This window comes from Geotrypetes seraphini, chromosome 10 (assembly GCF_902459505.1).
Source record: "Geotrypetes seraphini chromosome 10, aGeoSer1.1, whole genome shotgun sequence".
Taxonomy (NCBI): Eukaryota; Metazoa; Chordata; class Amphibia; order Gymnophiona; family Dermophiidae; genus Geotrypetes; species Geotrypetes seraphini.
Window position 1 is genome coordinate 97,665,634 of NC_047093.1, and position 15,558 is coordinate 97,681,191.

Sequence of the window (15,558 nt, forward strand, 5' to 3'; positions counted from 1 at the left end):
GCCCATTTCTCGAGCATGTTTATGTCACGTTTCAGGTCTTCACAATCCTGCATCTTCACTACTCTGAATAACTTCATATCGTCTGCAAATTTAGTCACCTCACTCATCTTACCAATTTCCAGGTTATTTATAAATATGTTGAAGAGCACGGGTCCAAGCACCGAACCCTGTGGCACTCCACCCGTGACGCTTTTCCAGTCCGAGTATTGTCCATTTACCCCCACTCTCTGTTTCCTATCTGCCAGCCAGTTTTTAATCCACTTGAGTATTTCACCCTCGATTCCATGGCTCGCAATTTTTCAAAGTAGTCATTTATGTGGGACCTTGTCGAACACCTTCTGAAAATCCAGATATACAATGTCGACTGGCTTGCCCTTGTCTATCTGCCTGTTTACTCCCTCAAAGAAGTACAGCAAGTTCGTCAAGCAAGATCTCCCCTTGCTGAAGCCATGCTGGCTGGTCCTCATCAGAATGTGTCCGTCTAGGTGATCAATGATGCATTCCTATATCAGTACCGAGGTCAGACTCACCGGTCTGTAGTTTCCCGGATCTCCCCTCAAACCTTTCTTGAAGATTGGTGTGACATTCGCTACTTTCCAGTCTTCTGGAATCCTTTCCGATTTGATCGACAGATTGGCTATTAGTTGCCCCTTGATTACCCTTGGATGGATGTCATTCAGTCCCGGGGATTTATCGTTTTTGAGCCTAACAATCTGCCTGCATACTTCTTCTAGAATGACCGTCAACCCTGTCAGTATCCCGTCCTCGTTTCCTGCGTATAGCCTGTCAGCTTCCGATATGTTGTGCATGTCCTCTTCAGTAAATACAGATGCAAAAAATGTGTTCAGTTTGTCGGTGATGGCTTTGTATTCCTTTAGCACTCCTTTTATCCTATGGTCATTCAACGGCTCCACTGCTTCCTTCGCGGGTCATTTTCCCCTTAATATATCGAAAGAAGGGCTTGAAGTTTTTCGCCTTCTTGGCTATTTTTTCCTCATAGTCTCTTTTGGCTCTTCTTACCGCCTTGTGGCACCTGCTTTGATATTGTTTGTGCTTTTTCCAGGTTTTGTCCATTTTTTACCTTTTCCATTCCTTAAACGAAGTCTTCTTGTCTCTGATCGCTTCCTTCACTGTTACAGTGAGCCACGCCGGTTCCTTGTTCTTTTTCCTCTTGGATCCCTTGGTGATACGTGGTATATATAGATTTTGCGCCTCGGTGACAGTATCCTTAAAAAGGGACCATGCTTGCTCTAGCGTTTTTACAGTGCTTATCCTTTTTTTAATCTTCTTCCCCACCATGAGACTCATCTCTTCATAATTCCCTTTTCAGAAGTTCAGTGCCGTGGCCGACGTTCTGGATCGATGTTTTGCCCCTGTGTCCAGATCGAAGCGGATCATATTGTGATCACTGCTTCCCAGCGTCCCTTCTATTTCTACATCTTGCGCCAGTCCTCGTAGTCCATTTAGAATTAAGTCCAGAATTGCATTTCCTCTCGTATTTTCCTTGACAAGTTGTTCCAGGAAGCAATTGCCTACAGCATCCAGGAACCTGGTCTCCCTACCTCAGCTGGAAGGCCTAGGTTCCAGTCTATCCCCAGATAATTGAAATCACCCATGATAACTGCGTTGCCTCCCTTGCTATTGTATTTAATCTCATCCGTCATCTCTCCATCCATTTCTTCAGACTGCCCTGGGGGTTGTTAGTAGATGCCGATCTTTGTTTCAATTCCTTTTGTTCCCGGAATATTGGCCCATAGAGACTCTACCTTATTTTTCATTTCCGGAATGTTCTCTCCGGTAGACTCAATTCCTTCTTTGATGTACAGGGCAATACTCCCACCTTTTTGACCTACTCTGTCTCTGCGGTATAGCTTGTATCCCAATAGCACAGTGTCCCAGGCATTTTCCTCATTCCACCATATTTCCGTGACGCCGATGATGTCAAGGTTATCTTTTTGTGCCATAGCTTCTAATTCCCACTTCTTGTTTCTTAGGCTTCTTTCATTTGTGTACAAACACTTGAGATTGTGGCCTTTTAATTTCTTGCAAATTCTTCCCTTTTGTGTCCTTTTCGATCTGTCAGGATTTCTATCTTTCCTATGATCTGGTGAGTCTTCCCCGCTGTCTTCCTGCATGGTATCCTCTGGGTATACTGATTCCCGAACCGTCGACTGTCGGCTTTCCCCTTCTTCCTAGTTTAAAAACTTCTCAATTTCTCTCTTTATGTTGCTTGCAAGTAGCCTTGTTCCGTCTCCGCTGAGGTGGAGTCCATCCTTCTTGAATAGCTTGCTCTTCCCCCAGAATGTTGTCCAGTTGCGCACAAAGTGGAATCCTTCTTCCTCACACCAACGCCTCATCCATGCGTTGCCATTTAACTAAGCGGGAGAGGTTCCTGCCTGATTAAATGGTACTCAGTGCCCTGGCCACCAATATTCAGCAGCACTTAATTGGGTAGTATCACTGAACATCAGTTCTGATTGGCCCAATACTGTCTGGTCAGTGCTAGGTTGATCTATGGATGGAGCTTGGACAGACAGGTACTTAAGCAGTTAGCCAGTTAAGTAAGAAATTAAAGTTAGCCAGTTAAGTAAGAAATTAAAGTTAAGCTTGGACAGCAAAAAAGCTGTCCAAATGTATCTGCCAAGTTAAATACCCACTGGTCTGAATATCAACAGGTATGTAGTTTATTGGTTATTGAAAGCTTCTATACTGCTGCTAGTTTCCAAGTTTATTCGTCTATCTACCGTAAACGGTTTATAATAAGTTGTATATGAATAAATATAATAAAACAAAGAGAGAAAGAAAAATAAAAACTATCATATATAATCAAATAAAAATGGGAGTTAAGAACAAGAACTAACATACGTAGTGAGAAGGGACACTGGAGAGTATAATTACATTGAGATAAAAATAAAATGAAAGTGAGGGGGGAAGGGAATGCACAAAAGGGAGGAGGTCGCTTCTTAGGAAGCATTTGTTCTCTGCTAATGCATCCATCCATGTTTGGAGAAGAGAAATCTCAGGCATTTTAGGCATCCTTGAAGAGAAAAGTTTTTACTTTGGATCAAAATTTTTCCAGAGAAAGTTCTACCTTGATGTCTAGTGGTAGTGTGTTCCGAAGCGTGGGAGCGGTAACTGGAAAAAATAGCTTTTCGAGTGGTATTGTAGAATAGTACACGGACAGAGGGAATTACTAACAAATTCTGGTTGTTGGATCGTAGTGTTCTAGTGGAAGAGTAGGGAATCCAATGTTTTTATTGATGAATGCAGGAATGTGTGTTTGTTTAGTTTTGTAAGTAAGGAGAAGTATTTTGAAGGTGAAGTGATGCATTATGGATAGCCAATGAGCATCACAGAGGAGGGGGGTAATGTGGTTGAATTTCTTTGCTTTGTAAATAAGCTTGATTGCTGTATTTTGCAGAATTTGGAGTTGTCAAATTTCTTTCTGCGCTATTCCTTGGTACAAAGAATTGTGTGAAATGTAAAATGACTAATGAGTGAATAAGAATGTTAATGGAAGGTGGGTCAAGGAGTGATGTGATCGAATGTATGAGTTTTAGTTTAAAGAAGAATTTCTGAACGACTGAACTGATTTGCTTATGGAAGGTTAGATTTTTATCCAGGAATATTCCCAAAAGCTTGACTTTTGTATCCATTTGAATCAGAGTGGTATCTACCGTATACTAATTGGCAAAATTAGGTCTTCCATATCTGAGGTTGGGAATAGAATGCCTTTGGTTTTAGAGATGTTCAATACAAGAATGTTTTCATGAAGACAGATGCTAATTTTTGTCAGTTTGGAGTTTATTTCTTGAATCTCTTCTGTGACTTGAGGGTTAAGGGGGTGGAGCAGTTGGATGTCATCAGCTTAGGAAAATACAGTGAATCCTATGGATTGGGCAAGTGTTAATAATGGAACTAAGAAGACATTGAAGAGCAATGGTGACAGAATGGAGCCTTGAGGGACCTCATATTTTTGAGGGATAATTGATGATACTGAGTTATTAAAGCTTACTTGGTAGTTACAGTCCTGGAAATATGAAGAAAACCAGGTTAGTACCCTGCCAGAGATGCCAGTGGATTGCAATCTGTTGAGAAACAGAGTAAGATCAATTGAGTCAAAAGCTGCTGTGAGGTCCAATGATATTAATAAGATAAATTTACAATGATCTCTGAAGTAATGGATAGCCGTTGTTAGGCCAATTAGTGAGAGGGGGAGTCAATTCAGAACTGTTTATATAAGCTTTATAATGGTGTTACACTACATGAGCTTCTGTAAAGGTGTTACAATACAAAGTTTGCGTTTCCTGGGATGGTTTCATTATTAAACCATAATCAATACTTGTGCTTTTGTAAAGATGTTACAATACATTAGTTAGCTTCCAGATGGCTACTGTGATCTGGATATTCAATGCCAGTTCCCAGGCATGACTTAGCATTTAAATCTGGTCTCAGTTTAGCCCATCGGGGTCAGCAGCTTAAAAAACCACTGGCCACCATGGGCTGAAGTTTCAAGTTTCAAGTTTATTTATGGCTTGGTATACCGACCATCACATGTATCTGGAAGGTTTGCAATATTAAAAATTAGAAAAATCTAATAAAATTTAAGACTAGCACTAAGACAGATTAAGACTTATTAGAAACGAAAGGTGCTAGGGGATAGGGAAGTTTTAATTACAATATGTAAATAAAAATAGAAAGGAAGGGTAAAGGGATAGGAAGTGACAACAGGGAGACGGGGATGTTGCTTCTTAAAAGCTTCCCCCCCCCCTTACTGATAGGCATCTTTAAAAAGAAATGTTTTAAAATTTGTTTTAAATTTATTTAGGGAATTTTCATTGCGGAGATAAAGTGGCATTGCATTCCAGAGCTAGGGTGCAACTAGAGAAAAAATGGAATTTCTAGTATAGTAAAGGTCCTTGACTGAGGGTACTGTCAATAAGTTTTGATTTGTAGATCTAAGGGCCCTAGGAGGAGTATGTGGAATGAGATATTTGTCTAGGAAAACCGGGAGGTGGGAGGTCTTAATTTTACCCCATTTGTTTTCTCCTCCTTTTCATTTACCTTTCAAGTCTATGGGCCATTAAACTCTGTTGGAAAAAAGAAGCCTTGCATGTTTGTTGTCAACAATCCAGACAGCCTAAAGCCATTGGGGGATGGGGAAAAGAGCAAGACCAATTCCTTGCAAGCAGTTATCAACCAGCTGATCTCAGCTTGCTTGAAAGTGCATATACTATGGCCAAGCAGAATGAGCCAGCCTTACCCAATGGTACCATCTTCCATGTGCACACTTTCTGCTTGGTAAAGATTTGTGCCACAGAACATTTTTGAAAATTTAGGTGTAACTCTTTTTAAACGTAATCAATGGACTAGACCAGTGTCTCTAAAACTTTTTTAGCTCCGGCACACTAAATGGAGCAAATGTTTTTCACGGCACACTAAACAGAGCAAACGTTTTTCATGGCACATTATAATTGAAATTATAAAATTGAAAAACCAACAAAAATTAAATCTGAGAGTTATTTAAAGTTCTTTAAGCTATGTATGGGCAATTGTAACAATGATGAAACTACAGTAGATAGAATAGAATTGCTAATCAATGTGATGGATGTGCTTGTTTTTGAGTTCAAATTAACTAAAAATGCAGTTCGATAGTTGACAAATAAACATGTATTTCATCATCCACCATCTGCAGTCATTCTCTTTTCTTTTTTTTATTTACTTTCTGTTAGATCTGACAATCCAAGTTTGCAAAGATAGGAAGATCCAAACAGTAACAAAACCCTGATTGCTTTTTTGCTAAAATTAGGATAATGATTGCTTATAAAAATAAAAATGAAATTACTTGATGCTTGTCTGGGTGGTTGTATCCTTACTAGAGAATGACATGAAAACAAATTTGTCCCTGTCCCTATAGGAACTCAATTTCCCCATCCCATCCCTGTGAGTTTTGTCGCTGTCTTATCCCTGTCCCATTCCCATAAGCTCTGCCTGGACCTCACAAGCCTAGAACACTTATGATTTTAAAGTGTTTGAGACTTGTGCAGATGAGCATGGAGTTTGCAGGAATTGGGCAGGGACAGAAAAAGAACTCATGGGGATAGGACGGGAAAATTTGTCCCCATGTCATTCTCTAATCCTTACACACACAAATGCTCATAACACTGACAGACTCTTGTGTACATGAAGCACGTGTCATCTTTCTAGCGTATACTTATGAATAGAATTTTTTAAAAATAAGGTAAAATTCTGGAATCTCTCGTGACACACCCGGAATCTCTTCAGGACACACCACTGTGCCATGGCACACAGTTTGAGAGACACTGGACTAGACAAATACAATTGTTTTGGAGTGAGTTGAGGGCAATACGAGGTCTAATAACACTAGAAGGCTAACTGACATAGCATCCATTCACGCCACTCTCTATATCTCAAGCAATAAAGTGATCCAGTATATGATGCTTCAAATTGTGAAGAGTCTATTGCAACTTAGTTAGTCAAAACTTGAGTAAAGGTTACTTAAAGCAAGATGTAACTCAATTTCTGTGTAACCTCTTTTTTACTCCTCTTATATACAGTATGTAGTCTTAAAGTATTAGTGACATGTTCCCCAGAGGGAAGTCTGGTGGACAGAGATGTCTATATCTTGGGCACAGTTCTTCAGTAGGATTACTTAGCATCTCTTGCCTTTCTCCCTTCCTTCTTATTAGAGAATGACACGGTGACAAAATTAATCACAGTTCCCGTCCCCGCGGATAACCGCAGTAAATCATCTTCATGTCATTCTTTAAGGAGAGAGGGAAGAATCAGCGTATGAATGGCCACAACCATTGCTTTGAAGAATGCTGGTGTAGAAGGACTGAGGTTGAAATAGACACTAGAAAATGACATGGGATTATTTCCCGCGATTATCCACGGGGACGGGAACGGTGATGAATTTTGTCACCGTGTCATTCTCTACTTCTTATGTTCTGCTCCTTACAGGTAGTTATCAAGGACTGGGTCCCTTGTTCTGTGCTCTGTGGAAACAGTCTAGCAGCTTGGTAGGCTTAGAAACTGACTGCCCGCTCCTGACTTATCCAAATCATTGACTGTGTTAATCATAGACCGTTCTTTCCCCATTAAAAAGGCTGTTGCAGTTTGGAGGTTAATGATTCTTGTGCAATTGCTAGGGGCTATAAGCCAAAAACAATTATGATGCCCCTGTTCTGTGTATTCATAACAGCCCTGTTTTCCACCAAGGGATGGATCCTCCAACCCTGCCAGTCAAGAAGGTATAATAGCCCCCCTGTTCTGGAAATGGTGAGGTTAGATAAAAGGTCAAAACTCATTATGCTGAAAGTTCTGGTACTGTACCCATGGGCAGAATTTTAGCTATCTCTACATAGGTGTGCTTTGGTTTTGGGAAGCACTGGAACAGAAGCAATTTGAGCAGAGCAGGGACCAGCTTTTTCTGCACCCAAGGCAGAGAGTTAAAATTACTCTTCCACCCCTCCCCCCCCCCACACACACACACTCACTCCTGCCCTTTGTTTTTGTATTTGAGTGCAGTTTAGTTGTGAGAAATGTGACAATGTGTTTTATTAAGCATTTTACACAATGCACCAATATGATGTAACTCTGAGTTAATATATGAGAAAGAAAAACTACTGTCTTCTGGTCTTTCCTGCTCTCACCTTAGGCGCCTTTCTTGCCCCCATCACTGGCTTCACTCTTTGGATTCCTTCTTTTTAACCTAGATCTTCCTCTTTATCTGCCTTAAATATTTTATATATTGACATTTTTTTTCTTTTATTGCAGGTGTTACCATTTTTCAATTGCTTAGGCCAGTGGTCTTTGCTAATTTTTAAGCGAGGGCCATTATGGGGCCAAAAGGGCTGAAGGAGAGCTGACAAATATCTTCTTACTTGGGGCTGTGATTCTCAACATTCATTCCTACCAGAATATCTGGCCTTAGTCACACATACAGAACACTGATAAACCCTAAGCAAATACAGAACCACATCTAAACAAAACCTTAAACTTTCAGACTCTGCATGCAGTACTACACCAGAGAAATAGAAACAATTCATTTCTTCCTGAACAGTGCAAAACATAGACAGCAGATGTATATTCTCAAAACTGACATATTTTGATCACTAAATTGAAAATAAATAATATTGTCTACATTTGTTTTTCTAATAATCTTTTCCCAGTTTCTGGTTGTGCTTTCTTCTGCCTGTCCCCTTAACTGTGTTTCCAGGACCCACTTTATCCATTTGCTTTTTTTCTCTCTCTTACTTTTTACCCTACATCCATCTTTGGCATTAACTTTTAACATTCAGCTTTCTTCCATTTTTCCACTTCCTTCTCAAATCTATCTACTTGTCCATGTCTTCCCTTCCCAAATATCCATGTGCACCATCTCCTCCCTCTTTCTTCTTCTCCCCTATTATCTATAAACAGCATTTCTTCCATCTCTCTTCCCTTCCCCACCCCTTCCATCCCTATGCACCATCTTCTCCTTCTCTCTCCCCCCTTTCCATTCCATCCCTATGCACCATCTCCTCCCTCTGTTTCCCCTCTCCCATGGCCTGACATCTGTCTTCCACTTCCTCCCTCCTATTGTCTGACATCTTTCTCCTCTCTTTCCATTCCCCCTCCCCCTACCTTAGAATGGAATATCTCCCTCTTCCTTCCCTCCCCCTCCCTCTTTCAGTTGTAGCCTTCCCTCTGCTACAGCTTCCTGTCTCCACATAGGTAGGAAGCTATAGCAGAGGGAAGCTTCACTCACGCTGCCTGTGGCCTGGAGAAGAAAAGAGCATTGCCGCTGGGAACAAGAATAGTGAACAAGCACCAGATCCCACTGGGGGTGGAGGGAGACTCTAGATAGGTGTGCAGGTTGCCATTGACTTGCAAGCCTTGCATTGAAGACTACTGGCTTAGCCTGTCCTTACAGATCCATGAGATGTTGAGAGTAGAGAATGACACGGTGACAAAATTCATCACCGTTCCCGTCCCCGTGGATAACCATCTTCATGTCATTCTTTAAGGAGAGAGGAAAGAATCAGAGTATAATTGGGCACAACCACTGACCCGCAAGCTTTGCTTTGAAGAATGCTGATGTAGAAGGACCGAGGTTGAAATAGACACTAGAAAATGTCATGGGATTATTTCCCGCGGTTATCCACGGGGACGGGAAAGGTGATGAATTTTGTCACTGTGTCATTCTCTAGTTGAGTGTCAAGAGAGACATGACTTGATTTATTGATTTGTAATAGTGGTAGAGAAGGAGAAAGTAAGAAATATTTAAAATCCACTGTCTTTTCAGACATAAAATAACTGAATGAAAAAGGCATCATTCAGGTTTAGCTATCAAGAATTCAGGATCTCATGTATTGCAGCCAGGCTTGTGCAGCCCTCACACCCTTTCTATTCAGTTTTCCCCTTCCCTCTACCACCATTGCACAGCTCAGGAGATATTCCTGATAGATTTTTTTTTTTTTTTTTTTTTTAAATTCAGACCCAAAGCAGTCTGTGTTTGTAGTTGGTGAACAAGCCATAAACGGATTTAAACTAAACCAGGGAAACCTGTAAATCTTCAAGGAATCCTGCAAGTCTCAAGCCTTCCCTGCCCATACTATAGCTGTGACTCCCCGCTTGAATCATTATCAGATACTGCACCCTGTACTCGGGTCATAGAAACCAGTTCTGTGGGTGTTGAGCACCCCAGAACTGAGCAAATTCCTTCATTGTGTCGCATATTGTGTCATGAACCCCCCCAATCATTTTGAAATGTTGGCGCCTACTGTATAACTTAGGCTTTGCGATATGCCATTTCGATTTGATAACCCAGAAAGCAATCTCTGTTTGAGGTCAGTTTAGGAAAATTTATTAAAATGGGGCCATTAACCTGGCATCAACAAAATACGAGCAAAATGTGTCAGATTGGGCTAATTAATGCATGGATTGACAAAAATAATTAAACTTCTGGAGAAGTGGTAAAACTTTTCATGTTAACATGTGTGTGAGTTAACATTTGTGCTATTTTAATACATACTTTGTTTCCCATCATATTATTCAAATTAAGGTTACTGCAACAAGATCACCAGCAGTTTAAAATGTGTTAACATTTGATTTAACAGTAATATACTTTGTTAAATAGACCCCAGTGTCAGGGGAAAAAAAAAAAACAAACCAACAAGCTCCAAGATCTAATGGGCAGGGAAAAGAATGTCATAATCCAGTATGTGGCAAGTTATTCACCTGAATGCTATTTCTGCTATGAGTTGCAGAGCTACACTCCCCATTTCTTATCTCAAGTAAAGAAATACAGAAACATTTCCCAGTACAAAGAGAGTTTCTACAAATGAAAAATCCTTTGTGAGGTATCTAGGTGTAACCCTTGAGATTGAGATGTCACATTTTCATGCTTTCCTCCCAGCATCTCTTCTCTGGACATGGCATAGTTGCCTTATTTTTTGTTGACTGAGATCCAGTTGTCCTCAAATTAATGTCCAGTGATTGCCTGGCATAAAATACTGTCTGGTTATGGGTCAGCCCAGTGCCTAGGTCAGGTCTTCCACTTCTCATACTGCTCAGGGCTGGGAATGTGAAGGTGATGTTCTCAGCCCTTAGAGCAAGGGTGTCAAAGTCCCTCCTTGAGGGCCGCAATCCAGTTGGGTTTTCAGGATGTCCCCAATGAATATGCATGAAATCTATTTGCATGCACTGCTTTCATTGTATGCTAATAGATCTCATGCATATTCATTGGGGAAATCCTGAAAAACTACTGGATTACGGCCCTTGAGGAGGGACTTTGACACACCTGCCTTAGAGAGAGAAAGTCCTAGTGGTCAGCTTTAGGATCCATGATGACAGGGATAAGGGCCAGCCCAGCATCATGGATGGTCATCAGTATGCAGTGGAAATAGGGGAGGAAAAGGGAAAGAGGATGACAGTATGGTGCAGTGGTTAAAGCTATAGCCTCAGAACCCTGAGGTTGTGGGCTCAAACCCACACCTAATCCCCCATTGCCCCAGGTGCATTAGATAGATTGTAAACCCGCTGGGACAGACTGGGGAAAATGCTTGAGTACCTGAATAAGTTAATGCAAACCATTCTGAGCTCCCCTGGAGGCAAAAAGCACATAGTAAAAACATTTTTATGTATATTGAAGCAACAAGCTGGGAAAAGAATCAGTTGGACAGCTAGATGACTGAAGAGTAAAAAGGGTGCTCAGGAAAGATAAGGCTGTAGTGAAAGAGTAAGTGAATTCTTTGTTTTGGTCTTCACTGAGGAAGATATGGGGGAGATATTGGTGTCAGAAATGGTATTCCATGGTGATGAGCAGTGTTCCCGCTAAGGTGCGTTGGCCTGCGCGCGCGCACAAAATATTACATCGCAGCGCAAAGTTTCTCTTCACAGCGCACACACGCGTCGCAAAGGTAAGGGGAGGTAAGGTAAGGGGACGCATTGGGGGGATTGCACTTCCCCACAATTGCCATGCTTCGGTTCCTCTTCTTCCTTCCCCCCCCCCCCCCGCGGGACCCTGCGGCACCATCAACTCTTACTCCCTCTAATGTCGGCCCTGCAGCTCCAGACTTCCTCGCACCTTCTCCCCTCCCCCTTTGGATCGCTATTATTTTAAATGTTATAGCCGCGGAGATGTATCCATCAGTGGAGATGTCTAACCTCGGCCTGCCCCGGAACTCTTACTGCAACAGTGACTTCCTGTTCCTGCCTAGACGGGCGGCTGCTGCAGTAAGAGTTCCGGGGCAGGCCGAGGTTAGACATCTCCACTGATGGATACAGCTCCGCGGCTATAACATTTAAAATAATAGCGATCCAAAGGGGGAGGGGAGAAGGTGCGAGGAAGTCTGGAGCTGCAGGGCCGACATTAGAGGGAGTAAGAGTTGATGGTGCCGCAGGGTCCCGCGGGGGGGGGGGAGGAAGGAAGGAAGAAGAGGAACCGAAGCATGGCAATTGTGGGGAAGTGCAGAGCTGCAGGGAAGAGTGTTGCGGTACCCAGCTGGAGGGAGAAGGAAGATGAGGGAGGGAATTAAAGGAGATGCCAGGGCTTGGAGCATAGGAGGAAGGTATGCCAGTCTAAGGGAAAAGGAAGGGGGAGATGTGAGAGCATGGAGGGGGAACGAAAGATGGAAGAAAAGGAAAGGAGAGAGATGCCAGAGAATCAGGGAAGGGGAGATACCAGACTATGAGGAGAGGTGTGGGAGAGGGAAGGCGAGGAGAGAGATGCCAGACCAATGGGGTGAAAGGAGAGATGGAAGGGGGAGGCATACAGTTTCTGGAAGGGGCATAGAAGGAGAGAAGATGCCATATAGGGGAAGAGAGACGGCAGACAGTGAATGGAAGGAAGAGAGTTACAAGAAGATGAGGAAAGGAGAAACCACAGAAGACAAAGGTAGAAAAAAATTTCTATTTATTTATTGCTTTAGGAGACATGTGTCACTGTTTCTGTGAAGCATTGTATGCAGAGTCCAGCTTCTTGCTGGTTCAATTTAACCTTTGTCTATGTATTTTTATTTTATCCCCCCCTTTTACAAAACTGTGAAGCGTTTTTAGCGGTAGCAGCTCTGATGCTCAGAATTTTATGAGCATCAGAGCTGTTACCTCCGTAGCTAAAATCCACACTACAGTTTTGTAAAAGAGGGAGGGGTTAGTTTGTGATTACATATTCCTTACTAGGCGAAGGTGTTTTCTGTGTTCTGTGTGTTCGAAAGACATGGTTTTCTGTTAGGATTGACGGTGTAGGATTGATCTGTGCTGGTCTGGCTTGTTTAGTTTTACAATGGGTGTATTGATGTACTGCTCACTGCAATATGTAAGATGCTGCCTTTTCCTAGGTACTCATGTGTGACGTGTGGTTTGTTACTAAAAATCATGTTTTTCTTACAGATGGGGGGGGGTGCCAAAAAATGATGGGCCCCGGATGTTACATATGCTAGGTACGCCACTGTATGTAAAGATACCAGAAAGCTGGCGTAGCAAAAACTTCTAAGTTTTGAGTATTTAACCCTCCCACAATCTCACGGGCACTCGTTTCAAGTTTATTGAGATTTTGATTTAAACGCAATATCAAATATTTTCAATGCATATAACAAAAATAAATTTGGGGAAATAAATAAAACCATTTGAACCAGTGTTCCCGCTAAGCTGCGCTGGCGTGCGCTGGCGCACAAAATATTACATCGCAGCGCACACGTTTCTCGTCACAGCGCACGATCGGAAGAGGCGTACGGCAGATGGCAGGGCGGCGAGAGGAGAATCGGGCGAGTTGGCTCATAACTTGCTGGCGCCCGATATTTTTGGCTCACGGTGAAAAAAGTTTGCTCACAACACCCGCCCGCTTAGAGGGAACACTGGTGATGAGTCAGAGAACCTGAAACAAATCTCTGTGACACTGAGATATCTAGTTGTCGCAGGTACATTAGATCGAGTGGAAGCCCACCGGGACAGTTAAGGAAAAATGACTGAGTGCCTGAATAATTTGTAATCCACATAGAATTGTAGAATCTGCAGATTATAAATTATTAAAATAAATAAATATAATGGATAATTTGACAAATTGAACAGTAGCAAATTGCCTACACTGGGTTATATACATCCCAGAGTATTGATAGAATTGATAAATGAACTTGCAGAGCTCTTGTTAGTAGTTTATCTTTAAAATCCAGCATAGTACTGGAAGATTGGAGGGTGGCCAATGTAGCACCTATTTTTAAAAAGGGTTCCAGAGGTGATCTGGGAAATTATAGACCACTGAGTCTGATATCAATACTGGGCAAAATGGTAGAGACTATTATAAAGAACAAAATTACAGAGCATATACATAAGCATGGATGAATGAGACAAAGCCTACCATGGATTTAGTGAAAGGAAATCTTGCCTCACCAATCTACTACATTTCTTCAAAGGGATCAGTAAATACAGTATATGGATAAAGGTGAGGTGATCCAGTTGATATGTGTCTGGATTTTCAAAAACCTCCAATACTTCACCCAACCTGCACAGTGTCCAACATCCCTCTCCACAAAATTTCAAATCTGGCAAAATGTGGCCTCATGTACACCTCCTCCACCCTTAGCATGTGGAACAACTTGTAATTTTGTGGAGAGGGATGTTGGATACTGTGGAGGTTGGGTGAAGTATTGGAGACTTGTGTTGTATAACTCCCAACCATTAATGAAACAGAGTTAAATATAACATAACATAGTAACATAGTAGATGACAGCAGATAAAGACCCAACCTGATTCAATTTAAATTAAAATTTTTTATTTTTTTTTAGCTATTTCTGGGCAAGAATCCAAAGCTCTGCCCGGTACTGTGCTTGGGTTCCAACTGCCGAAATCTCCGTTAAAACCTACTCCAGCCCATCTACACCCTCCCAGCTACTGAAGCCCTCCCCAGCCCATCCCCCACCAAACGGCCATACACAAACACAGACCGTGCAAGTCTGCCCAGTAACTGGCCTTAGTTCAATATTTAATCTTATTTTCTGATTCTAGATCTTCTGTGTTCATCCCACGCTTCTTTGAACTCAGTCACAGTTTTACTCTCCACCACCTCTCTCGGGAGCGCATTCCAGGCATCCACCACCCTCTCCGTAAAGTGCCATCTTTAGTGTGAAAGGATTTTCAAAAAGGCATCTGACAAAGTACGTACCTCATAAAAGACTTTTGAGGAAATTAGAAAGTCATGGAATAGGGTGTAATGTTCTATAAAGGATTAAGAACTGGTTAAAAGATAGAAAACAGAGTAGGGTTAACTGGACAATATTCTCAATGAAGAAGGTTACATAGGGCTCCTTTTACAAAGGCGCGCTAGTGGTTTAACGCATGTAATACCGTGCGCTAAACTGCCGGCCGCGCTAGCCACTACCGCCTCCTCTTGAACAGGCGGTAGTTTTTAGGCCAACATGGATCTGTGCTGGAATCACTGCTTTCTAACATATTTTTCAGTGATCTAGAGATGGGAATCATTAGTGAGATAATTAAATTTGCTTAAGACACAAAATTGTTCAAAGTGCTAAATCACAAGCGCACAGTGATGCGGGTGGGGAAGAAAACCTGAACTCAGCGGTGTAGCTACGGTGAGAGGCAGCCCGGGGGTGATGGTGCCCCTCCCCTCTTCTCCACCCACCCCCATGCGCCTTCCCATCCTGACGTGCGGGCACTGCTTCCCTTCCCCCGTACCTCTGGAATGTTTCTGGTGCGAGCAGCAACCCCCAAGCTGCGGTCACAGCAGTGTCGGCTCTTCCTCTGATGTCACTTCATAGGCACGGGTCCAAGAAGTGACATCGGAGGAAGAGCCAACGCTGGTGCGACAGCAGCTTGGGAGTTGCTTCTCATGCCAGGAATGTTACAGAGGTATGAGGGAAGGGAAGCAGCGTGCTCGCATGGTGGGGGAGGGGAAGGAGCGTGGGATGGAGTGGAGGATGGGCGCCTGCACCCTCAACAAGACACTCCTCTTACTACGCCACTGCCTGAACTACAGCTATATGAGTGTGTGGCGCAGTGGTTGGATCTACAGCCTCAGCACCCTGGGGTTGTGGGTTC